The sequence below is a fragment of the Pleurodeles waltl genome, chromosome 2_2 (genome assembly GCF_031143425.1).
Source record: "Pleurodeles waltl isolate 20211129_DDA chromosome 2_2, aPleWal1.hap1.20221129, whole genome shotgun sequence".
Taxonomy (NCBI): Eukaryota; Metazoa; Chordata; class Amphibia; order Caudata; family Salamandridae; genus Pleurodeles; species Pleurodeles waltl.
In genome coordinates, this window is record NC_090439.1 from 829,402,619 (window position 1) to 829,429,044 (window position 26,426).

Here is a 26,426-nt window from a genome sequence, read left to right on the forward strand (position 1 = left end):
ATGGCAAAAATATACAAATGCAACTGAGGATTAGCTTGACGAATAGGTCCAGAATGGTACATTTAATGTTTCACTGACACGTCCTGGCTGGTGGTTATTGTGGCCAGTAGATACCAATGGGTGTCACCAACGTTTTATCAACTCCTCAGGGGTTTTAGAACTAATAGGCCAGTCCCTCGCTATATATCATCCGAACATGTGGGTATAGTTACAACATACAGTGTAGGGAAACTATGCCAGCAATGGTTAAGAACTTCCTCACTATATGCGGTTAGAGAACACCTTAGTCTCATGTCTAATAATACCGACCTACAGGATTTCCTGTTAGGCCCCAGAAAACACAGCAAAAAGCGATTCTTGTATGAAGTAGATATTGAAATTTGGAAGCTTTCCTAACAAGAAGCAGCTGCTCGATTAAGGCGAAAAGACCAGGAAAATCTAAAAAAGGCATTAGCTGTTGTGGATAATGGGATTAATACCCTGTCTGACCAGATATAAACTTTAAATGACATTGCTTCTTCTGCTATAGACATTATTCAAACAGATATGTCTTCCTTACACCATGGACAGAGTCAGCTAAGGTCCATTATGCAGTTGGGTTGGACACTTCAAATGCTGAAGGTGGGTCGCATTCCCTGGCAACATGTCAGTGCAAGGGAAATATTTTCTTCCTTTAATTTAACGCGACAACAACAACTAATGGCTAAGAAAGAAGCGACTTATGTCATGCTAAACATCGAGAAGTTAGAAAAGTTGCCTTTTACTGTTGCTGAAATACCATCTGCTGAGTGGCTAATGCACGGGGTCATTATTCTGCCTATTTCTACACTTCAATTCACCTCCTGTTTAAAACACATTCCAATAGGCAGATATGAAAGGCTGGGAGATAGTTACATCCATGAGGTGTGGGAGCTACCCTTCTTGTACAAATGTCTCAGTGGCATCAAAGAAGTCTTTCTTAGCGATAGTGAATGCGAGAGTTCAGTCAGCCATTTGATGGTTTGTAAACAGTTGTCCTTGCATGGGGCGTGTGACGCGTCTGCAGCAAATTTAACTTGTTATCTGAAGGGAGTTCCCGTCCCCTTGATTAGACCTACGTTCCAGGCGCTTTCAAATGACAGCTATGTCCTCCTCAATGGTGAGGACTGTTGTGGGATGCGAGCTGGAATAGTTTATGTTGTTTCGTTCTCCAAGATCGTTACATGCTGCGGGAATGTACTTTTTCCCCCTACTAAGATAAAAAAGGTAGCTGACATTTGGCCTCACATTGCTACTTCGAATGTGAATTTTGACAAGTTGAGCAGACTCAAGGCTTTATTGTTTCAAAAGCAAGTGGCCCTTACATCTGCACGTGAGACCTACGCACTTCAGGTGGCAAGGTCGTCAGCAGAGATACAGTCCCTTTTAGGTACAAACTTTCCGAGACACTTTGGTGAACTCGTGGGACGGGTATTTAGGCCCTCATTTCAACCTTGGCGGTCTCCTTCAGAGACCGCCGAGGTTCCGCCGGGCCGAAGACCGCCAGCGTTGGAGGTCTTCCACCAACCATAATATGACTGCTGGCGACCCTCTGCCCTTTTTTGGATGGAGAGCTGCCAGCAGCCATACTGGCGATCAGCCGTGTAGTGGAGGCTGCTCCTCTGTCACCGCCACGTCATCAGAACACCACCCACTGTAATACGACCCAGTATTCGGCATGCGGGTGTTCTGGTGACAGGGTGCTGGCGGCAGAGCAGCCCCCATGGATCCCGATCTCTCCTGGAGGATCACCGGAACAGGTAAGGTGATCGTCTGTTAGGAGAGGGGGCGTTGTGTGGTGTGTGCGTGCATGGGGTTGTGTGTGTGTAGAGGGGTTGTCTGAGTGCATGTATGTATGCAGGGGCTGTAATGTGTGTATGGGAAATGTAACGTGCATGTATGTGTGCATGTGTGCAAGTATGTCCGCATGTATGTGTGTGAGTGGTGTGAGCGTGCGTGTAGGGGGGTATGTTTGGGGGGGTTCAACCGGGGCGCGGGCAGGGGGCGGAGGGGTCCTACTACCTAGGGGAGTGGTAGGGGGCTTGTGGGTGTTAGGGATGGATTCAGGGGAAGGGGAGAGGGGAGGGAGAGGCCCCAATCAGTGCCAGGGAACGAATTCCCTTTGTTCCCTGGCACTGATGGTGCATACTGCCATGGATTTTGTAGTGGTTGAAAACCCCACAAAATCCATTGCGGTATGCGGGGTCCCGATACCGCCAGCAGATTAGTGACAGCCGCCGAGCTGGAGACTGTTGTCTCCAGCCTGGCGGTTGTTACCGCCGTGGTGGACGGTGCAGGACATTGGCGGTTTGGCATCTGCCAAACTGCCAATGTCATAATGGGGCAGTAATGACCGCCAGCCTGTTTGTGTTCTTACCGCCCTATTTTCACCGTCCGCCAGGGTTGCAATGAGGGCCTTAATGCGTCCAGTACAACTGGAATCGCAAACTTCTTTAAGGCTGTTGGTTCTGGTTTTATTCACACCTTCTCCTCCATATTTGGTTTAATACCATCGGCCATCCACTCCATTTTCTCAAGTATTTTCCGGGGATTTCCAATAACATTGGTTTTATTAGCTGGCATTTTGCTGTTGCTATTTTTTATGCGCAATGGCTGTCCCGTGACAACAAGGAGGAATGAAAGTGCTCCCATCAGCGCAGCTGTGTCATGAATGCATGATGCAGTATTTTGGAGCAATACTCCTGGAGCAATTGGGGCGTGACTGGTCTCTGTCATTCAGACCAGTTTTGCATTGTGTGCAGCCCATGTTTGGGTGCCTCTGGTGCTTTTTCGAGCACGCACTGGAAGTCTGTCTTTCTACGCAGCGTTTGCTTTCATTGGACGCTGATCTGTTGATGTTCTCGCTAAGGGCTCATTACCAGACATGCGCGTTGAGGTTGCGTTTTCTACGGAAAGCTACTTACGAGTTGCGTTTCCTGGAGGATGTGGCTCTTAACTCATCTTTGGGTACACCACTGAATGCCGCCTTTGCTGAGGCTGATGCTATGGAACACGAATGCTCCTTGGTCCTTCTCGGTGATGCTTTTCCAACTTTAACACCTGCCAAAGTGGAAGATCTTCTGTCCTCTATTGTCCCAGAATCAATTGAAACTTTTCGAAAATAACTTTGACTCTTGAAATTCGGTCTTTTTATGCAACATGTTCACATTTTAAATTGTCCTTTTATATGCTCACGTGTCCCTTCGACTTGTCATAATTGAAATTAATTTTTACATGTATATCTTAGGTTGAGCTTTTTAGTAGCAATTTTATAAGTTATACTTATAAGTTAGGCTTTGAACCACCTTCAACCGACAAGAGAAGGGTGTTGTGTAGCCATTTTAGCTATAGCCCCATACATGTTATTTTAACACACTAGGCCAAGCTGCTGTGCACTCTAACCTAGATATATCTTATTCGGCTTTATTGTTACAATAGCCACTTTTACAGTCTTGTTTTATTTTCTGTTTATCTAACTGTTTTGCCTAGACCAGCACTCTGTTCTCAAACAAGACATTCTTGCTCACTCTCTGCTTTTTCCAAGGCTACAGCACAGTACATTGCCGGTGAACGTGGTAGATGTTTAGTCTTCAACATTCGTAGAAAACACACATCCTTACGTAGGGACATTTTCCCAGAACGTCAGCTGTGTTATTATAAAAACATTTCCCTACCCCTTAAACTTTAGAGGGAGATTCCAGCCAGACAACCACGACTGTATGCTGATTGCTGAATGCTTCACTACAGATGCTAACGCAGACTACAGGCCTCTGCTCAGGTATGGGGGATGATGTCTTCCCAGGGGAACCTGAAGGACAGAATTAGAGCTGAACCCGCTGTGCTCTATCAAAGGCTAGGTAGGAGTTAGTCTACTGACTGTAGTGAAAATATGGTAGCCTTATTCTTATGCTTCACTCTCCTTGTCACAATTGTAATACTTCCTTTTCTTAAAGGTGTGGCCCGTCCGACATTGCAGTGCCAGTCTGATGAGGAGCTTGCTCAGTGATGAAGCTTGACATCCTATTGGATGTGTGAGGGCTGCTCTGCTCTTTACTATGCATGTTTCCCTGTATACTAGTTGTGTTTCTTTTCCTTTTCTGTGGAACAGTGTACTTTATAATTGTTATTGGTTACATTAGGGAGAGTGTACACTGGCCCAGTAATCTCCCTGTTCCCTCTCTCATTATTTTCAATTTTAATACTGTCATGCTGTGTCGTCCTGGTTATTGCAGCTCACGCTTTGCTATCTAAGATGCAGTCGTTTTATTAAAATCATTATTAAAACATATACTGCCTCTGTTTGTCATTTTATATATGAGACTAAGGTAACTGAGAGAAATGGATGAGACCTGAGTGACCACGGCTTCCCGGAAAAAAACAATTATGTCATGCGCTCGGCTGCCCAGTCATCCCTGCCCTCGGGTAGAGATGAGGCACTGCTAGTTGGCTGAAGCAAAACCCGGATTGGAGTGACAGGCCTCACCTGCAGTGGGTCAGACCTATTCTCCCAAGCCGCGGGAGATTCTGCTGCTCGAAATCCAGTAGTCTCATTAGAATAATGAGAGTCTATGTGACACCACCTCACAGACAGGTTTCTTCCCTCCTGTTGCTTCAGGAACTCTACAGCTGCAACAAAGAAGCCAATACGACTTCTGCAACATTGTATCTTCAGCTCCTGTCAGCAACTGCAATGGTTTCCCAGTCATGCAACGTCAGAGGACAGTCAGTCATCAGCCTGCACCAGAAGAATGAAGGAATCTCCCTCGAAGTGAAGGAGTCACTAACCTGCTCCAGCAGGCACCCTTCTGCAGCGACGACCGGTGGTTGGGTCCCCTCTCCTGGCAAAGTGCGTGGATCCAGCTTCACAGGTGGTGGACTGAAGTGGTCCAGATGGTCCTGATGTCAAACTGTCCAACTTTGGTGGAGTTAAGAGCTTGCCTCCCCACGCAAAACAGTACCACTGTCCACCGCATGTTTTTACAGTTGCCAAGGCTTGTTGGCATCTTTTCACAACCTCCTTTGTGTGCCGTGCAGCTCCAGCCCCCAACACTCCTTCCTGTGATTCCTGTGATGTTCTCAAGGTGGCATGGGATCCCTTTGTGTAGTGCTGCATGGGCCTCCTTTTGCACCTCCTTTGTCCCCATGCTGTGGGACTCCTGTGCACGCTGCCTGGTCTTCTGAGGGCTCTCTGAGTTCTCCCCCTTCTGGGTAGAGTCCACCAGGTCCCTCCTGGTCCCGGGCATCTGCTAACCATGAGCTTTGCATGTGCCAAGGCTTGTTGGCTGAATTCAGAGGCGCAAACCAGACTGTAATCATCCATCAGGCGTGGGACATCCTCTGCACTAACCAGGATCCCGTATCTGTCTTCTTGGGTGCAATACTGACTGTTGTTCTTCACTGGTGGTTCTTCTTTTTCCCCTTCATCCGGATTAGCAGGGGATCCTGTTCTCCCTGCACTCTTCAGTGCTTCTTGGACTTGGTCTCCTTCTTCCACAGGTCTTCGGTCCAGGAATACATTGTTGGTGTCTTGCAGTCTCTTCAGGTTATTGCATAATCTTCTTTCTTGTGTGTTCTAGGGAAGTTACTGTGATTTACACCTGCTTTCCTGGGCTCTGGGGTGGGTTCTATTACTTACCTTTGGTGTTTCCTAATACTCCCAGCGCACCTCTACACACTACACTTGCCTAGGTGGGAAACCGACTTTCGCGTTCCACTTTCTTAGCATACGGTTTGTGTTCCCTCTAGGACCATTTCTAACTATTGTGATTTTCACTATTTGCACTTGTTGGACCTGGCCCTTCCTCAGGGTCATTCCCCAGACTTTTTGCCTTTTGCCTCCTTATTTTTCTGACCTTTGTTGGCTGACGTTATGACTCTGAGCACTTTTTCACTGCTAACCAGTGCTAAAGTGCATGTGCTCTCCCTTGTCAAATTGGTATGATTGGCTTATACCTATTTGGCATATTTAATTTACCTATAAGTCTCTTATAAAGTGGTATCCTATACCCAGGACCTGTAAATTAAATGCTGCTAGTGGGCCTGCAGCGCTGCTTGAGCCACCCACTGAAGTAGCCTGTCAAACCTATCTCAGGCGTGCTAGCACAGGGCCTTTGTGCGCAGTTTTCTGCCACAGGGACCCGGCATCTACATTTACTTGCCAGGCCCAGAACTCCCCTTTTACTACATGTAAGTCACCCCTAAGGTATGCCCTAGCTAGCCCTATGGGCAGGGTGCCATGTATGTAAAAGGCAGGACATGTGCTAGGTTGTGTGGCCTGTCCTGGTAGTGACAAACAGCCTAACTTGGTGTCTCACTGCTGTGAGTGCTGCCTTTTCATAGGATTGCATTAGAAATGCCCTGCCTTATGTGTAAGGGCAAACAGTTACAAGAGGGGATTTTAAAAGAGTAGGGTGCTCACCAATAGTTTTGTTCAAAGTATCCAATGGACGGTGCTAACCAAGGTTGTTCCCCAAAACACCCTTTAATTGGGAAGCCCTAAGGCTTAAGGGGGTTTTTCCTTTTCCTTTTCTCCTTCTTTTAGACAGAACAAGGAGACATTTATATACAGAACATACAATACTGATTGTCGTATTCTAGTGTAAGTATAGTAATGGGTATATTTAATAATTTATGCTGTATAGATTAAAGATTTAAGGATTTAAAGAATAAAAAATAAAAATAAACAAAAATAAACACAGGAGAAAGAGTTTAAATTTCTCATGTGCATTACATTTGCACTTACAGATAACTTGAATCTGGTTACAATTTCAAACACAAAAACAAAACCTATCACATCAGGTAATAGTAGCATACCTATTTATTCAAATTTCAACTAATTAAATACACTATGGTGTTTCTGGTATTAAGAGTACCACTCATGGGTGCATGTGGGTCTACTTACTAGCATTATAAGAATATTGTAACTGCTACTTTTATATAGGATAACACACTGTGTAATAGATTTCCACCACATATAGGGCGTTTGTATATATCACTGGGTGCAAGTTAAAAGTAAGAGAATTACAGATGTTTTGGATTTATTATTATTTTAAACATTACATTGATTGGATATTATAAATTGTTAACAGCTGAGAGAAGCCTTGATGAAGTCTATGGGGAGATATGTACCCTGACGAAACACGTGTTGGCTTGGCTTTGGTTGCTTAAACGCAAGATTAAAGAAGAAGAAGACCTTCTCAAATGGATTAATGGACTGCTTGGCTTTGATTATGTTTTATATTTACATTAATTTATAAGGGCTTGAGTGCTTCCATTGAACAGTATATTATGTGTAAGGGGTATTGTCTGATTTATGAGAGGTAACGTAGGCATGTTTGGTATGTTTGTGATAGTGATGAGAAATGCTGCTTAATAGTGTAGGTGTATTTTTTATTACTATTACAGAAATGCCACTTCTAGAAAGTGCACATTTATCTGTGCTTATGACTCTGGTGTTTTTTCAGCTTGCCACCAATCCACGTCTGGGCAGACTGACAGTTGGGGCTTTGTGCCTGTACACAGGGAAGGTGGAGGTGTCACAGAGGTGCATCTACACATTGTATAGTCTTCCTGGGCTGAGAAAAGGGAGAGGCCGGGCACACCTGCATTTGTAAAGGCTGTGCCCTGACCTCGCACAATAGGGTTGTTTACCCCCCACTGATGTTTGGAGCCTGTGCTGGAGAAGAGAAGGGGCATTCCCAGCCAGAACCAGTTGTAACTGGTTGGAGCCCCCCTCCCCCTCATTGTAAGAGACACTGCAAACTGACTATAAGTACAGGGGAATTTTCCCCACAATTTAGACATTCTTGAACCTTGGAGAAGCTTACCTGGAACTGGACACAGGACGCTGTTGAGAGGACTCACCAGGACCACCTTGGACTGCTGCTGCTGTGCTGAGCTGTGACCTGCCTGGTCACTAGGAGGAACTGCCACAGCTTGCATCCCCTTGTTGCGCTGGTCTGTAGCTGGGTTCCCCAGCCCTGTGCCCTTTCTTCATTTTTGTCTCCAGGGGCAGGGTGTTGTGGCCCATGATGCCTGTAACTCATTTCAGCATGAGGAGTGCTGCTTTGATTGCTTAAACGCTTTGAGAGCGCTCTTGTGTGGCCTCTAAGCACTTTTCAAAGCGCTTCCTTGCTGCCTAAAGTCACTGCCACAGCCAGGGACACCATTGTTGCTCTATGCACTCTTAAAGCACTTCCAGGCTGCCCAAAATCACCGCCGCAGCCTGGGATCCACATGGTGCCTCTCGCGTTGTGTGAAGCGCGTGGTGGTTGTGGAAAAATGATCACCGCCATGACCCAGGGTTGTCTGTGCTCATAAGCAATCCTGGCTTGCCAAAATCACCACCCTAGCCCGGGAGTCCTATTCCGCCCAAGCGCGAGTGTTGCACGCTCTTCAGTGCCCCCGGGGCACAAGAAAAAGGTAACCAGAGCAAGTGTGCTCCTACCAGTACCCCCGGGGCCCGGCTCACTCTTTAGAGCGCCCCCAGAGCACCATCCACCCTCCATTCCTGACCAGAATCACTGTGGTGGCCCGGGAACTAAAGAGAAACACTCGCACATCAACTCGGGCGAGTGTGCTGCAGCGGCCCCAGGAGGGAGAGAGACCTCATCGGAGGTCTCCTCTGGGTCCCAGGGCCACCCTTGAGGAGGAGGACTCAGGGGAAGGCAAGCGGACCGTCCACCCTACCCCGGTCACTGCCATAGGAGCGGGACGCTCCCACTTTTCAACCGGGCATTATTCTTTAAAGAACGGGAAAGGGAGGCCTCGATGGAGGCCCCTTCCTCTCACCCCTATTTCTTTTGTTGGGCTGCCGCCCCCCCACCTTTGTTGGTGATAGGGCCCGTGGAGGCCTTGGGGGGCCCCACAGGGATCACAGGCCCCAGGAGGGGCCTGTTCGACACATCAGAGAGGGTGCCGACTGCCCCTCTCCCCAGGAGCACCATGCGGCCCCCGTTTCGCACATAGGAGCACCGGGGGTCCCACGTTCCTCTTCCAGGCACTAAGAGTGCCCTGTCCCACCAAATAAGGTACTTTTGGGGACACTGGGAGGGTGGTATGCTCCAGGGTTGTTTTTATAATAATATATATTGACTATATGTTCCTATTATGGGCATGTGAGGCTGATGTATGTTTATTTGCTCATGACTTGCCATATAATTTTGTAATGTTCTTTCTATAGTTATATAGGATATTTTTATGACAAGTACATACATTATTTACTGTGATTCCTGACTACTGCTTATGTTGCAGAATCCTGAGTACTTACGTGTTCTAATGTGACAACTGCTTATTCCTGCAGAGTATTAGTAACTTGTGTAACGTTCTGACAACTGCTAAGGTAGCAGGCTATTACTTCCGTGTAGTGGTGGTCTAATTATGTTTTGTGCAATACAGTTTATATTTACATAGCTCAGTGTTGTGTTTACTTTGTGGTGTACATCTTGCATCATGTGTGTTGTGTGTCTTGTGCAAACGCTTTACACATTGCCTCCGGGTTACTACAGTGGTACTGCATGAGCTTTGCATGTCTCCTAGTTAGGCCTTGGCCGCTCATCCACACTACACCTAGAGAGCCTGGCTTCTAGACACTGACTACATTTCACTAATGAGGGATAACTGGACCTGGTATGAGGTGTAAGTACTTTAGGTACTCACTCACTACAAACCAGACCAACCTCCTACACGGGCAATCCCGCCAGGGGACCGCCGTTCCTGCTGGGAGCATTGTTCCCGATGGACTGACAGCCGTCTTGGTTGTAGTCAGCCAGTTTGGTGCTGAACTCAGTGCTGCTTAGCTGATTACAACCTTGTTTTGCCACAGCCTTTTCATGGCATTTCCCCACCATGAAAAGGCTGGTGGAGAACAAGTTCAGGGTGCCCCCTTGCCCAGCACCCTCGGAATGTGCACTGTCTGCTTTGCAGACAGTGCACATTTTGAGGTTGTTGGTTGCCCCATTCTGTGCTACGAGGCAGCACTCTGCTCCTTTAAGGGAGCCGAGTGCTATCTCACAGCACTGTTCACACCGAACTGACCAGTGGGAACGCTCTATTGCAAAGTTCCTGACGGTCAGACCTGGAAGTTGCAATATACAAAATCCTTTGCACCAGTATTCCATTTAGTGGCATGGCTAGTAATCAAACATATGCTTATTGTGTAAACTTGAAAGGAAATTCCATTGAAACATATGGGGTGGATATTTGGGATTATTGGGAATGCCGCTTCTGTTCAGATCGAAGAAAACAGGATTTGCAGGTACTTTCTGGAGTTCCCACAAATATTTTTGGATGAAATAAGCCTAGCCTCGACACGTTTATGGATTTCCATCTGGTCCAACTGCATGTCCACTCTGAATAGAGATGCCATACTGGATTGTATAAAGCTGGATGGAGTCTTTAAGACCCCATTGTTAGAGTACACAAGGGAAAATGGTCTTGGGCTGGGATTGCATAGCTGTATTTCAATCCCCACAACATCTGCCACAGTAATATGTCATGGGTGATCAAAAGGTACATCAATTAATAAGGCAGGCTGAAGAGGTTGCTAAGAGCTCTGTCAGCTCATTCATTTTAAACAAAAGCTGCATGGTATGGAAAGCTATTTTCACTGGGTTATTGTTAACAATGTATATAATCGTACCCTATTAACAAAGCTGATTATACAAATTACTCATTGTGCTTTATCATTTGTAAAGGGTTGGGTATTTTCTGACAGTAGCCTTCTGTGCCCTTGAGATCTATAATCGTAGCAATCTATGATGTACTTTATGTTGTTTTGTGATTGCTCTAGATTAGCTGCTTAAACTCCCCAATTAATTGATTGGTAGCAGCTGCACCACACTCCATTGTAAAGGTGTCAGGTGGTGCTGGAGGATGTAGCATGACAACTACTGGATGAGTGAGGGCAGTCCCTCTTAATTAGCAAGGGTTTTCACTCACGGTGCCCTTCCCTTTACATCATAGGTGGTCAGTGATAGAGTCAATTGATGTACAAATGATATCTTCATTTAAGGTCTGCTTTACAGTGGGGCATTTCTTAGTATTCTAAGACATGCTGATTTTTTTAGCATAATAAAGCATAATAAAGAATATTTTCAAACTTCAAACTATTGTCTATATAAAATAGTGGGATGCAGGATGCCTGGTGTTTACAAAGTGAAAAATTGATTTAAGTAAGACCGTACACATTTCGTATGCACATTGATGTCTTGTATCCAACTATGATGCATTTTACGTTGTTTTAATTAAACATCAGTTAAATTTAGACCATATACATTTCTTACGTATATTGATTGTTTGTATCCAACAGAAGTGTTGATAAGTAGGCCTCTGGAATATGGTGGGATTATTTATAGGTGCTTCTTTGGAAATGCCCAAATAGTTGCCTAGGAAAATGTTTGTGTATTTTTGAAGAAATAGTTCATCCCGGTGAAAAACACTGGTTTTATTTTGCTTCTGGGAATCTAGTATGTGGACCTAATTACATTCTCACCCATTACAATGCTCTTGGTAAAACGATTGTAAGCTTCAATATCTAGCGACCATCTTTTAAAATATGGTCATATGGAGATAAGGAGCTCTGAATATGTTGTAGGGGAATATGTGTACAAACACATGTGCACATGTACACGCTAAGTATGGAAGAATGTTGTATAACTCAGCCAAGCTTCTGCACCTGTAGCCCTATTGTAGATGGGACCTAGAAATATATGTATGAATCAAATGGAGCCAAAAATGGAACGTACCTTTCTATTTTGGGTATACTGTATAATGTTTAATGCCTTAGTGTGAATTATACTTGTAAGCTGTGTTTTATTGTAACTTAGGTTGAAACTTGGTACAAAGGTCAGTAATGATGCCTTGTCTGTAAATTATATGGCCTGTTTTCTCAAGTATGAGGCATGTTTTGACATGTCTGGATGCCTTTGCATACTTCATAATTTGCCATATTTCTGAGCCAGGGCTTTAATTAGATTTGTGTATGGAGTTGCCTGACTAGAAGAATGACTTGCTCCTCTGCACCCTGGCAGACCAAATGGCCCACGAAACAATAGACCCATTTCAGAAGCAGTGTGTTTCTTTGATGCTTCCAAGATGCTTTCAAGGCCAAACAATAGGAGGCCCCATACTTCTGTTTATGGTTCTTAGCAGCAGGTTCTTGGAAATGCTTAGGAGACCAAACACAGGCTAGTGTGGGTGAAGATGAGTTGGGGGGAGATGAGCCTTGGTTTTGGAGTGAACAACCAACTAGAATCCTATCCAGAATGAAGCATGATAATTGGAGAGTCAGTGAGCTGATCATTCCTTTTAGTGACTCTAAAATAACAATGTGGCACCATTAGTCTGAGTGCTGGTCACCAATTACCGGTAACTCCACTTCCTTTTTTTAAATCCATGCATACGGTAAGAAAGCTGAGTATGTATGTCAGAGCAGTTATACATCTAGCATTGCTGAGGAGCCCCTGTCAGGAGCCTGGGGATTCATTTTTTGTACTCTGAATTTTGTGGCCTCTAGAACTGGTGACACTAGCAACATGGCTGTCTCAAGATCGGTAGAAGATGCAGATCCTGAAGCACTTTGTGGAAGTCCTAGCAGTAGGCCCTGCAGATTCTTATTATTGCCTAAAGCCAAACTGCAAAGTATAGGCGACTGGGTGATGCAGTTTAGAAAGCAGTCTGCCCTGAAGGAATGTGGTGCTGATGATAAGGAGACCTCCAGATCAAGAGGCTGTGAGGGATGAACAGGACCAGTCCAAAACACTACAGCAAAGCTGCTGCTAAGGAGGGAAAAGCAGCAGTGCAAGTGAGAGGAAATCTATAGACATTTTCTGATAATATTCCAGGGTGTCAAGAGGCCCGTAGAACGATTGTCTTCCAGTTTGGATCAAGTCACTTGGATCACCTCTAGCTCTGCCTCATTTAGTCTATTGTGGATTGAGTTACGCTGATTTTAGGCTGCACTGAGATAAAATCATGTCTGTGGGTGGCAGTTGGGTGATTCTGAATTTGCCACTTATGAGAGGGAGCTCAGGGCCTCTGTAAAAAGCCCAATGGAGGGGGGTGCTCCAGAATATGAGCTGTCTCTCTCAATCCCCATGCTGATGAAGGGAATAAAAACATAAGGAGCTTGCAAGACCATGTGGCAACTGCACCTACCTTCCCCCAGGAAAATTGTTTATGCTGGAAGGAACTGCAGTACTTAGACACCAAGGAGGCCACAAACAACCAGAAGAAGCATGTCTAAATTGTGTCCATGGGGGTCATTCAGCTCTGTTGTCCTGGGCCATCTGTACCGCAGATCCCCAAACAAGGATCAAAGTACCCCTTTTAGAAGTTGACTCTTAGGAAAACAAGATAGAGTGGGCAAGGGCTAGCTCAGAGAGGAGCTGTGACCTACCAAACCAGAACTCAAAAGTGCATTACACAACACTTGATCTATCATTGTCAAACCAGTGCATATTATTTCACTCCTTACATGCAATGGAAATAAACTTCACATCCACAGCACAACTCTTTAGTCGCTTGACTGTGAGGGTCACATCCACTACCCAGGGTGTGAACGGTCTGATGCTGGCAGCAGAGGGATTCCTTTTTGGGAGAAAAATAAAAGTAAAACAAGTCATTCAATCCTATCACTGAACAAAGTTTGGGAAACGTCTGGGTTTGGTGGGTTTCACTAAGTGGCAGCTGAGCACAGACTCAAACATCGCCGCCCCCCACATTACAAAATGGTTAAGTTTTCAAGGCTAAGACTTGGTGTCATCACCTTTGTTTTTAGGGCTTTTTCTGTCCTGGTTGATAGGCCCAGCCATACAAGCGGAGTGCCACTTTTATTGGGAGAAGTGTGCAAACACAGAATGGTAGAACTTTTGTTGTCATTAAATTAAATGAAACTCAATTTGTAGCTTTCAAAGATAAGCACATGTGCATGAAAAAACACTGTTTTAAAAAATGCGGTTTGAATCACATGACATATTTTTCAAAATTCCAGCTGAATCAAATGATAGTATGAATACTTATAATACACACTTCTACAAATATCACCATTCTTAAACTCAGTGATTTGGGCGCATTTAAAAATAATATATCCTTCATACAATGGGTTTGGAATGCTATCCTGAGCAATTGTCAGTAGTCTATTTCCAAGCATTTCTCCCAAACCTCTTTCGTAGGTTCCCCATACCAGTTTTTCATTCATTAGATTTTACTAAATGAATTGATGCATAGTCGGTAAACAATGACAAATCATTATTAGGTATAGCAGAGTTACTGACTCTGGGTATTGTGTCTTTTTTTGGACAACCAACAAAGAAAGATCTGACGGACGTACAGTACGTACAATTTGTCAATCAGCCACCGGGGCAAAAAATTAGAGATGAAAACATTGTCACTTATTTCTATTTTATCTACTTATTTTCATCATTTTTTTTTATAATTCTTTTTTTTTTTTAACGGTATGCAATCTACACATATGACCCCTTGCTGCATTCCAAATGTATTCCACCTCATGCTGCAAATGTGTAGACACCCAAAAATGTAGGAAAAACAAAGGTTCAAGAGCTGTGGCAAAAAAAATCTTTTCTTTTAACAATCTTTTCTTTTTGCCTGTTTCTGAAAGCTGGCATGGGAATGATCTAAACATATCAAAGCTGCTTCTGATGCCATTTGTGGGGAAAAAACACCCTTTCTGGCACAGCATGTTTCCATTTTTTTTTTTTTTTTTTTTAAAGCATACTTTTGTTAAATGTTTGCTACTTTCTTTATTATCTCCAGGATAATCCACAAATCCTGAGTGCATTTATAAACCCCAGCACGTAGGGAAAAAAGGACACATGTGGTCTGAATACCTTTGATGGAACAGAAATTTATGAAGGCGTCAGCTCAAAGTTCCTCAAACATAACAAAAAGGCTTAGCGATGGGGTAAAAGGGTTCAAACAAAACTAGTCACACACACACAACTAAATTTAATGCAAAACATTACAAATATTTATAGGTTTGCAGGTGGAATTATAAATTGGAACCCCTTCTAAAAGGGCATTACGGAATAACATGTGGGTGCACTACACCCCCCAAATGTCATAAGGCAATTATCCTTTTAAATAAAGTCTGCTCCTGTTAACTGCGATGTATTTGTCATGATTTATGCATCAGTAAGCTCTAGCCCTAAAAACAGTATTCCTACTGCTACCACCAAAGAGTGAAATCTGCAGTATGGCAGTGGTATAACAAAGGCTCCTGCAGCCCTGTAGTGCAGGGGAGGGTGGGGGGACTTAGCTCCAGGGGGCCCCCTCAGCACAGTACGCTGTACATGGGTTGTAGGCCCTTGAATGCTCCAGGGGTTCCCTCCAGGTACTTTGCAGGGGGGTCCTCTAGGTTTGTTATGCCACTGCAGTACGGATGACCCTGCATATTGCAGGTAAAAAACCTGGATGTATATAGTTTGGGCCCACTAACTTCTGATTGCCCTGAAACATCCTGAACTGATAGTAATATACAGCAGTATGGTTTGAATGAGTGCAATGAATAGCAGAGCTCTGCTCCTCTGCAGACACTTTTGAAATATTAGAGCTTGAGAAAGTGCCTATTGCCATTTGGGAACTAGATCTAACAACATTATTGGCTTTTGGTGACCTCTATCATGTTGAGTGTTCAGTTCGGATCTCCAAAAATATGACAGTGAATTATTGGATAATGGCAAAGAGGCGAGCACCGTTTGAATACTTCCCCAGCAATTGGATGTAGACTTCCAAAAACATTCTAGTTAATGAAGACTCCTACATAATGGAATCCTTGAAAAGATGAACAGACCTGCCAAAGTTCCAGCATTGTGATGTGGGAGCTAGAAAGTGGTATAACAAAGGTGAGTGTATATGTCGGAAAGAATGTGATCCAAGGACAGAACTTGATCTAGCTGTGCATGTCTGAAAGAAGCTTGCTCAACAGAGGTGGGGCAGCTGTCAGGAGTAATATATGGATGTTAATAGGAGTTTCTTTGGTGGTGATCATTTGAAGAAATCTATTTATTTTATCAGCCTAAAACCACCCTCCTCTGATGGACGAATACAATTCGCCCATCTGGTGGACTGGCTGTACCGTTTTATGCAAGTGCCTTTTGAGCACCTTGCCCAACTCCACCTAAGGAGCTTAACCTATGACAACTGAATTTGACATTAATGCTTTCCTTTTATGAGGTAGAACACGCAATTAAGAAATAGCATCTCCCTACTGCAATGTCTGAATATTCAACAGGTGGTTACCTTTCTATTGTAACTATTATATACATAAAAACACTTTGGTGCTTCTTTTCAAAATTTCCACAAAAGGGTCATGCTACACTGATTTGATACAAATAATATTTTTAGAAGTACTAAGAGTGAAATGTTGTGTTTAGTAGAATCAAGAAGTAGTGGAATAGACAGAGAAAAGTTGTGTTGATTCATTAAATGCTAAGGTATCATGTGACATCTTGTACCCTTTGACCTCCAATTACATTACAGTGTTGAACCCTTGACTCACCCTTAACCCTTAAACAGCGTCCTTTTTGCAGCTAAGAGGCAGCTAAGAGGTTTCCAAAATGACCAGATGTGGGTGTCCCAAAAGTAAATCGGTTTCCTAGAACTGATTTCCTAGAACTATGGTTCTGCTGAATTGGGCCAAGCACAAAACCTCCAACACTTGATTCTCAATGGTAGTGATGGCAAACAGTCACAGTCTTCTCAGGGAAGCAGTGAGGGGGTCCTTAAGCTCAGGCCTCAACAATCACTCATCAGCATAATAACAGATTGTCCATCCTAGATTTACGTTGATAAAGAAAAGTACACATTGAAAGCTCAATACTTCACAAAAAGAGATAAATGTACTAAGGCTACTGTGCCTAGGGTCTAGAGTTCAGCTCTCTCTCTGCCCTCTTCCCTGGCTTTCTGCCTGCATAGACTAGGTAGTTTCCCACTCTTCAGTTTTGGGTCTGTATGGACAGGTATCAAGGTACAGGTACAGATTAAAATGTACACAAGTTTGTGTACTCTGTTCATTCACCAGTGTAATTTCTCACCACAGCGGTGTTGCCCACTCCTACATGGGTAGCTGGTGAGGACCCTAGCATGTGTTTGGCTTCCTCCCTCTTGGAGTAGATACAGCAAGTGGAGGTTCTCCAGTACTTGGGCAGCAGCCACAGTGAAGACTGTAGGAGTGCAGTGCTCTGACTGACGTAGTATCTACTGCTAGGCTTCCAATGAGATGGGGTTTGGGTCACAAAGTTATAGGTCTCAGTCTACCTTGGGCCGGCCTCTGGGGCAGTGCAACCATGCCATGGGCACAGTTTATTTATGCAGTGGCACAGTCCACTTGTGCACCCTTTATTGATACTGTGGCACTGTCTGTTGGTACAGTGGTTCCCTCAAGCACACACATAGCTCTCCTTAGACCTTCTGCTTGGATGAAGCTTCAAACCATAGGGGCCAAACTGTAGACACACACTCTCCCAGTAGGGTTATAAGGCTCCTTAACTCTCTCAGCACACTGATTGGCTTTCAGGTGCTTCTGGTCAGAGGAGCAGTTTCTTCCTTCCAGGCAAATCTTCAGATAATGTCCCCTAAACTCAAGGAAGATGGCTGTCAAGGAGACACCAGCTCTGATCGCCCAGCAATCCTCTGAGTGCTCTGTGTAGCACCCCCTTCCTTAGTCAAATAAACTTTGAAGGTGGAGCAACAAGTGGGTCAATGGCTCCCACTTTTCTAAAGAAAATGTAGGCAGGGCATGTGATTCTCTGAACTTTTAGAACCTGTTTGGGGAGGTTCTTCTTTCTGGTGTTTTCTCCAGGATGTTCTCCAGACAGGGCCTTTATGTAGTATGAGCCTCCTGACAGGGCAGTCCCCAATCAGAGGTATACACAAAAAAGACACAAGGAGGTGTGAGCTTTCTACACCTGCCTATCAATCACAACAGTGAACAGGGAAGAGACAAAAGACTGGCATCAGCAAAAGGACCTTTCTCATCCTGAAAAACAGAGAGTGCATTCCCCTTCATAACTTCACCATGTACCTAATGGAAGTACTTAGGAAGGTTACATTTCATTTCATAGTGAAACAATTTCACAGAATACCATTACTGAGAAACCATTTGAAACTGCTGAATAGAAATATTCAGAATTAATGGTATTTACAATTTCATAGAAACCAATTCATAAAATGTACTTTTTGTTCAACATTGACTATGGCATGGGTACTTTTTAATGCGTAAATGCAAAGGTTGCAGATCTTACTTTTGGAAAAAGTTTTGCCAGAGATATGTATTTAATTGCTTTATATCAGAGGCATGATTTCAAATTTATAAATTTTACAATGTCAAATAATTACTTTGGATGCTTTTAATTCACTGACCCCTCATCACACCTAAGCACCATCCATTCCTGACACCCTTCACAACCTCTAAACACCATCCATCCCTTTCCCCTGACCCCCCTCACAATGGCTGAACCACCCCCATTCCTGAATTCTAAAAGCCCTTTCTACCTCTAAACTCCATCCATCCCAAAAACCTAAAAACCTCTCACTACATCGAAACTACACCCATTCCTGAACCCTAAAAGCCCTTTCTATCCCTACACTTCCCCCATCCCCGACCTCTTAAAATCCTCACCACTCTAAAACTCCACTCATACCTGAACCTTAAAAAAACACTTCCCTGTGCTTGACCACCTAGTCACAGCCCCTAAAAAACCCTCACCACCGCGAAACTCTTGCAGCCCTGAACCCTAAAATTCCCTTTCTTCATCTAAACTCCACCCATTCCTGAATCTTTAAAACTTCTCTCCACCTTAAATTCCACCCAATCCTTAACCCTAAACTGAACCTTAAAACCCACACCAGCCCTAAGCTCTGCCCATCCATGAACCCTAAAAACCCTTCAACACCCCTATGATTTATCTGTGCCGGTACCGTAAAAACACCTCTTATCTTGGAATTAATTCCTCCAGAAAATCATCCGCTGGTGGAAAATCCTTCAACGGAAAGCCCACCACTTCCACTACAAACCCGAAAAGTTTCAGTTATCACCCATCTCGTTTCTAGCCCGTTTCTGGCCCATGTTCATTTGCTGCAGTGCATCATATAGTACAGGACTGGATTAACATTTGTTCAAAAATATCGCCCTATGTGCCTGCTATAACAAACAATGCTGTTTGAAAGATGCCCTTCTGCACAGTTTGTCCTGATGCTTCTTTTCCTCACAAATGCGGTAACGCCTTACTACCTCACAAAACCTGTTTCCAGCAGAGCGCTTTTCTGCCACTATACAGTAGTTCCTTCTCTGACATGCACTGCCACCGCGCACACCTTTCGCTGTCCGCTATATTTTCCCTAATCTACAATTATATACAATTATACCCAGTGCACATTTGTGTCTTCTGTAACTAAAACACTGTAATTCTGATTTTCGGCCATTACTGTAGGTAAGGAAAAATCCAGGGAGGTACTGGAGAACCAAAGCAGCCCAAGGAAAAATGCCGAAAACCAGCCTTGCTTCCTTTTTCTCCTCACTCTACCTCTCTCTTTTAGTGCATCCACTGCGTCTCTCTCTCCTTCTCTCCCTCTTTTCTCTCTCTGTGGTTTGTTGTATCTCGATCCCTCTCTCTCAGTCTTGAGGCCCCATGTGCCTGCTGTAATTTATTTGAGGGTCTGGGGGAAGAGACAGAGGCACCGACGTACCATACCTTTCCTACCAGGCCCCTCCTCCCTTCAGCCGACCGCGGAAATTCCCGATGGAATAAAATGTCAGCTCAGCCCAGCCTAGCCCAACCCTTATAATATCGGAATTACATTACAATTCTTGTAAATACTTTAAAATGTAATATAATGATTTATTTACAGAAAGTTGCGTATAAAATAGCCATGCCTGCCCCTTCGCTCACCTTGTTTCCGATACCTTTTCTGATTTTCTGTTTTCTCCTCTTCCCTTTCACTGCACACACTGTCTGGTTTTCACTTTGTCCCTCACATCACCTTCTCCTCAGCTGGTTGCCGTGTGAGCCTTATCACTTTAACAAAGTTTGTTTTAGATGTCAGTTCTTAAGTGCATTTGAGTTAAGAGAGCAGCCCTGTAATGTGTTATAGCTCCATATCAACACGTATACGTTGTGGCAGCGATAAATCATGGGTCACATTGTGTACTTTAATTGTAAGCAGGATCATATCTCGAAGAAGCAGGCCTAGTAAGGGTTGGGTTTGTGGTCGGCTCTGCTAATGTTAATACAACAGTGCTATTTTGTATTGTATGTGTTTTGTAAAGCGCGTCAGCAGGATAGGACTGCCTTAAGGGATATCGGCAGTACCAGAAGGACTGGTCTGAAAAGTCAGTGTGTGGGCCGTTCTTTTTTGGCTGTTAGGAACGACTATTTTGGCCGTTTGTGGGCCTGTCTTATGGTCTAGTGGGCTGGTTTTTACTGTTGATTTCGCTGATATTACCACAAACATTGACTGCAGAAAGAACAAATGCGTACATTATTCCATACCTCACACTACCCCTCTACAGCGTGACTTTTACACATTCCAAACTTACCCAATTTGCAAATGTGGGCCACTGTTTTAGATGTATCATTCTCCAATGGGGGTCACTTTTATTTTGGTGCCTGGGGCTGTTTTTTATTAAGTCTGACCCTACATGTCATAAGTTCTTGAGGGCCTTCAAAATTGGAGAATGCTGTTCTATAGGAGCTGAACCTTTTAAAAGATTTATACATATGTCCTTAGGATGAGAGGAAACATTGCACATGAATATCTTCTGCCAGCTGGTGGAATAAGCCACTTCTGATGGATACTTTTAACCACAGATTCCTCACCTTGTGAATATTTCCATAGGTGTCAAACTGGACTTAGAAACTTTTAGAGCAATTCTCCTGCATGATAACAGGTGGCATCGTGGAGCTCCATACCAAGATCATTCATTTCTGGAAGTGAAGAGTAGAGCCGCATATAAGCACCACCCATGCAAGCTGACGTCCGTTCCTTGCTTTCAATGCTTTCAATGCTTTCAGATATGGAGCCAGAGCTTTTCTCTGGTCTCTGACCAGGCTTTTCAAATGTTTTTACAAGTGTGCAAGGGAAATGTTGCTACAAAAAGCATCAGGATTTAAACCATGCATAAACTGTTGAAAACAGATGTCTGTGATGGCTCATCACAAATCTGATTTTGGGGCCTGGGGTCGGATCACGACTCCAGGGCCTGTGGCGAATGCACTCAAATGAACCCGAAGGCTACACAGGACCGCAAGGCCAAACTCTGTATGGCCAAACACAAGAAGTACACCAGGAAGATCCCGCTCCTGAAGTCATTTCCTCAGCAAATCATCATTACAGTTGCAGTCTTCAGGTACGTCAAAGAATAGCACAAGAAATCTAAGTGGGAATTTCCCCCTTTTTGCCACTCTCGAGTTTGGTCCCAGCGCACCCTGCATTTTCAGGTCCGTCTGTAACATTGCAGCAGGTGGAGACCTCCAAGTAGGCCCTCTAGCCTTATATTTCTTTTGATAATTTATTTATAAGGTGAAATGTATACAGAAGCCATCAAGTACTCTTAGAGGTCAACACGGATCTTTGGAATCAGATAAGTGTGGGATAGTTAACAACAATGTAATAAAATCAATAAACATCACCTTTCATATTGGAATCAGAAACGCATACACACCATGACCCATGTGGCCATGAATCACCACACCAGTTTAGTAAAGTTCAAACATTTATTGCCCTTTAGAGTAACAATGCTAAGATTATGTAAACCAAACGCAAGAACACATGATAAAAGTACATGAATAACAACAAGGGGTTATGATCTGAGGTAGTCTCCCCAAGGTATTCCACGTCATGTGGTAAGGTGTACAGACTGTGAACACAGAAAGCAGTCCAACTGTACATGTAGATTGCGTGGTGGTGAGTAGAAGGAGAACTCTCTTGTGCTCAGGTAGAGGGCCCTCAAAATGTCAGTGAGGACCCAGTATGCCATTCACTGTGAAAAATAGGTGGGGTGCTAAATGTGGATGATCGCTGGAGCGGAGTGTGGCATCAGCCATGGAGGATATCCAGCACACAAAGTTACCTTGTTGGAAATGACTCTTTCTGCAGGGTCATCCCCATACATTTTGTCTTCTCCCTCTCCTTTTTTTGCTGAATTTGTTGTTTTGTTGACTTTTTAGCACTGAAACCAGTAGTAAAGAGCTCTTTCTCTGAAACATGGTAACATTGGCTTATCCCTACTTGGCATATTTAATTTACTTATAAGTCTCTAGTAGAGTGTACTACATGGGCCCAGGGCCTGTAAATTAAATGTTACTGCTGGGCCTGCAGCACTGATTGTGCCACTCACTTAAGTAGCCCTTTACACATGCCTGGCATCTGCCACTGCAAAGCCTGTGTGTGCAGTTTTAAACTGCCATGTCGACCTTGCAAAGTCAACCTTCTGCCAGACCCAAACCTTCCTTTTTAATACATATGCACTCCCTAAGGTAGGCAATATGCAGCCCCAATGACAGGGTGCAGTGTATTTAAAACATCAAAACATCTACTTTCAGGTTTTGTGTGACCTGGTGGTGAAAAACTCTGAAATTTATTTTTCAACACTGCCAGGCCTATCTCTCCCAAAGGTTAACATTGGAATTGCCTTATTACACCTTCCCAAATGGGAAGCGATAACCCACCTAAGTTTGGTATCCCTAGAGTCACAATTCAAAATCAGATTTTAAATTGCAATTCAGAAAATTTCACTTTTAGAAAGTTGGCATTTTCTTTCTTTAGTCATTTTGTGCCTACTGCTTGTCTTTGATCACATGACTGGAGTAGGATGACACACTCAGTACACTTCTGGTACTGTGGATACTCTGACAGAAAAAAAGGACTGCTGTGCCGTTGAAAGCCTGCCACTCTGCTGTACTGCTGTTTGCTGGGCTACTGCTTTACTGTGCTGTCCTGTGTCTGCTGCTTTCCCGTCCTGGGAGTGAGAAGGACTGGACCTGAATCTCTCGAACCCAGAGTGACTCCATGAGCTAGTTGGCTGACCTCCTGATCCGAAGCCTCAGAGACATAAACAGCTTTCAACCACCCAGCTTGTGCACCTGGACTCTGCCATCTGGGAGTCTGCCCTGATAAGTGGTGCCCCCCCAGTTTTGGATGTGGAAGTGTGCCTAAGGTGCTTGCTCCAGCTGAAGCAATGCATCCTCTGCTGCAGTAGCAGAATTGACGCATCACCACTGTTGCATGGAACAGAACCGATGCATCACCTCTACTACGTGGGCTGGAACTGATGCAACCAGGCTCACATAGCCACTGCACCTCACATCTTAGTATTGCTGCATTGTCTTTAGAACTGACACTGAGGTGCTTTTCTCAGCATAAAGTCATCAAATACCTGTCGACTGCAGCCCTGACGATGACACCAACACTTCGCATTGCAGGCTCTGCGCTCATCGGAACAAATGCATTGTTTCGACTACACAAGTCATCCTCGGCTCAGGTCTTTGCATCGCACACCCCGGCACCTGAATCCTTGATTTTGATACGTTGGGAACTTGCACTGCAGTCTCACTGGATCTTGGAACCAACACATTGCTGTGCTGCATGGAGCAGAACTGATTAAATCACCTCTTCTATGTTGTTTGGAACTGCAGCAATGCTACGCAACCAGGATTTAAAGCACTTTGGTTCAGCAGGCCTAGCTTGGTCCATGTAGCTGGCCTGCACTCCATCACGGTCGGCTTGAACATTGGACTTTGTCCCGGTTTGGCGCAACCAGATATCCCTGGTTTCAGTTTAATCTTTAAAAATTCATAACAAGTTCTACTTGCTTGACTTTTGTTATTTTGGTTTTGTTTTATTTATGAAATTCAGTTTTATTTTTCTAGCCTGGTTCAGGATCCTTTTTGTGTAGTGTTTCACTGTTTTACAGTTTGGAGATTTGCACAAATACTTACACATTGCCTTCAAGTTAGGCCTGACTGCTCTGTGCCAAGCTACTAGAGGGTGAGCACAGGTTAATTTGGGGGTTGATTGTGTTGTACCCTGACAAGAATTGTGGTTGCTGCTTGACTAGGGCTCACACCCCAAGTCAACCAACAACCCAATTCCTCACACCCATATGATCCATGGGAGGTGTGCCCATATGACTAGTTGTAGCAAAAGGCCCAATGGGAATTGAGATTGCCCTGTTTTTGGGGAGTGCAGGCTGCCCAGGATGATTGCAGTGCTGTCCAGGATACCCTCCACTAAGACATAACACCTGCCTGCATCAATCACTGTGGTGGTTATGGATTTAAAAGGGACCATTGGCCTACTCCAGAGAATAGTCAGTGCAGTAACCGCTTTGAAGCTTGGGTTCCTCATTACCAGCGACGTGCATCTCCTGTAGGAACACAACATGTGTGCCTCTGCGTAGGCGTGAATATCATGTCATAAGTGTTAACTGGACCATTACACTCGGTAGGGATCGAGGTCGGGGGGAGTCTACCAAGCATGGCAATGGAAAAGGTTGCAAACACTCACAACTGTACTGCAAGACATGGACGTGTCATATAAGGATAAATGAGGAACAGACCTGACAGTACAGACTTCCCAACACATAACCCCAGGGCTGCAGGTTAACATCTGACCTCCAAATAGAAAACTGATAGTAACATAGTAACAACTAGTGATAGAACTGCTACAGACTGATAAATGGTGGTGACAGCAATGGAGCTAATTAGCCATCATTGTGTCCTGGCAGGGCCCATCCATGGGATATGTGTGAAAGGAGAATAGGCATGATCATACCCACTTAGGCAGGGAGCCTCAGGAAGTAGTCAGGTCCATACAGATATAGCAGTTCCAGGGAGCAGTAAGTTCCCACATGGAGCCAAAAAAACAAATGTCATGCATTATAAGACACAACAATGACAGTGGACAATAGAGGACACAGCATGAGGAGTTCCAGAGGAGCACTGTGTGTAATGGAGAAATTGAGCTGTGGAAAAGTACAGATCAAGTAGTCATGTGCAAGGCAACCCGATGCAGAAATAAGAGAACATAGTCTAAGTAAGTGGAGAAAGTTCATTTGTACTGATCACGGTATCTGCCACTGACCCTTCGGCCATTCATATCTATCTCATATCATGTTGTTCACTGTTTGGGGTGTGATAGATGGTTATAACACTGAAAGAGAGCTCAATTGTGAGCTGTGTGATCCTTTATCCAAGCCAGAACCATCTGAATCATCTGCAGTAGGGATGTGGTTTGGATCGCGAAGTGGATAAAACTGCAATCTTCTCCAACTGCAATTGGCATGGCGAGGGGCAGTTAGTAACTTATTTTCCAGAAGTGGGCCTGCCTTGGGCTCCAATCCCCCCTATAATGTGAGCAGTGGTGAGCACTGTCAGTGGTCTCAGGTGTGGTTTGGTGGTGTTTTACCCAATTCAAGGCATCTGCTGGGTCTGGGTTCTGGTCAGCTATGATTTTCAGTTCCTCAGGGAATATCAGGGAGTAATTGTAGCCAGTTTTTCTCAGCCAGTTCTTAATGTCCAAGAAGGAATTGCAGCGCCACTGGACTGTGATTGTGAAGTCTGGGAAAATCATGACATGGGCATTATCATAGGACTGTCAGCCTGCCTGTTTGGCCACATATAGAATCACACCCTTGAAGTTAAAAATCTTGGCTGCCATCTGCAGAGAAGGGACTCCTGGTGGTGGGCATTGGTCTTTCATCAAATGGGTGTGACCCACAGCAATAAAGCGGAGGCCCATAGGTGCAATGTGGTTAGAGAACCAGTTCTTTAGGCTTGACGTGGGGTCGGTACCATCTGAGCCCTCTGGAAGGCTGACAATGCAAATATTGTTCTGTTTGGAGCGTTCTTCCTCATCTTCCATCTATTCCTGCAAGAAGCGTACATGGTCTGCAAGGTCCTGCATCTGTTTGGCAAATTCCAGAGGCTGCAGCTGGAGGTCCTGGAGAGAGAGTTGATTTTTACACACTCGTTGATGTGAGTTTCCATTCATCGCGGAGCAGGCCAGCATTTGATGCTATGGTGTTTACTGTGTTCTCCAGGGCTGAGCATGTTTCTACTACTACCTGGAGGATCAGTTCCTGCTCTACTGTTGGAGGGATGCAGTTAATTGAATCCATCACCACTAGTGTTCCCAAATCAGTGGGCATATCAGTAGTAGAATCATCCCTCCTGGCCAAAGGGAAGAGTCCTTTCAGTCCTGTGCCTCTCCATTTGTGGTGGTCGTCAGGTGCACAATGCACATCTTACTACTTCAATGAGTCACCAGTGAGGGGCAGGTGGCAGTTAGGTGTAGTGTTCCTCTAATAAATGGGTATAACGGAGTGGGGGTCATGCCTTGTCCCCTGTCACAGAAGTATGTATGGAGCTGTGTCTGGGGAGGCACAAGCAGTT

The 26,426-nt window shown here is 44.5% G+C and overlaps 1 protein-coding gene across 7 annotated transcripts in view; it reads right to left on the reverse strand.

The window, feature by feature from the left end:
- Positions 1-20,058, reverse strand: part of LOC138274052 (membrane-spanning 4-domains subfamily A member 4A-like) — a 773,612-nt gene extending 753,554 nt beyond the window's left edge. For 3 of the 7 annotated variants that reach the window (XM_069218966.1, XM_069218954.1, XM_069218967.1), the window contains exon 1: positions 19,926-20,058. The gene's annotated coding sequence lies outside the window, so the exon portion shown is untranslated. Of the gene's footprint in view, positions 1-19,559; positions 19,639-19,925 lie in introns of those variants that run through there. The other 4 variants (XM_069218964.1, XM_069218945.1, XM_069218965.1 and 1 more) reach the window with 3 other exon arrangements.
- Positions 20,059-26,426: the final 6,368 nt, after the last annotated feature.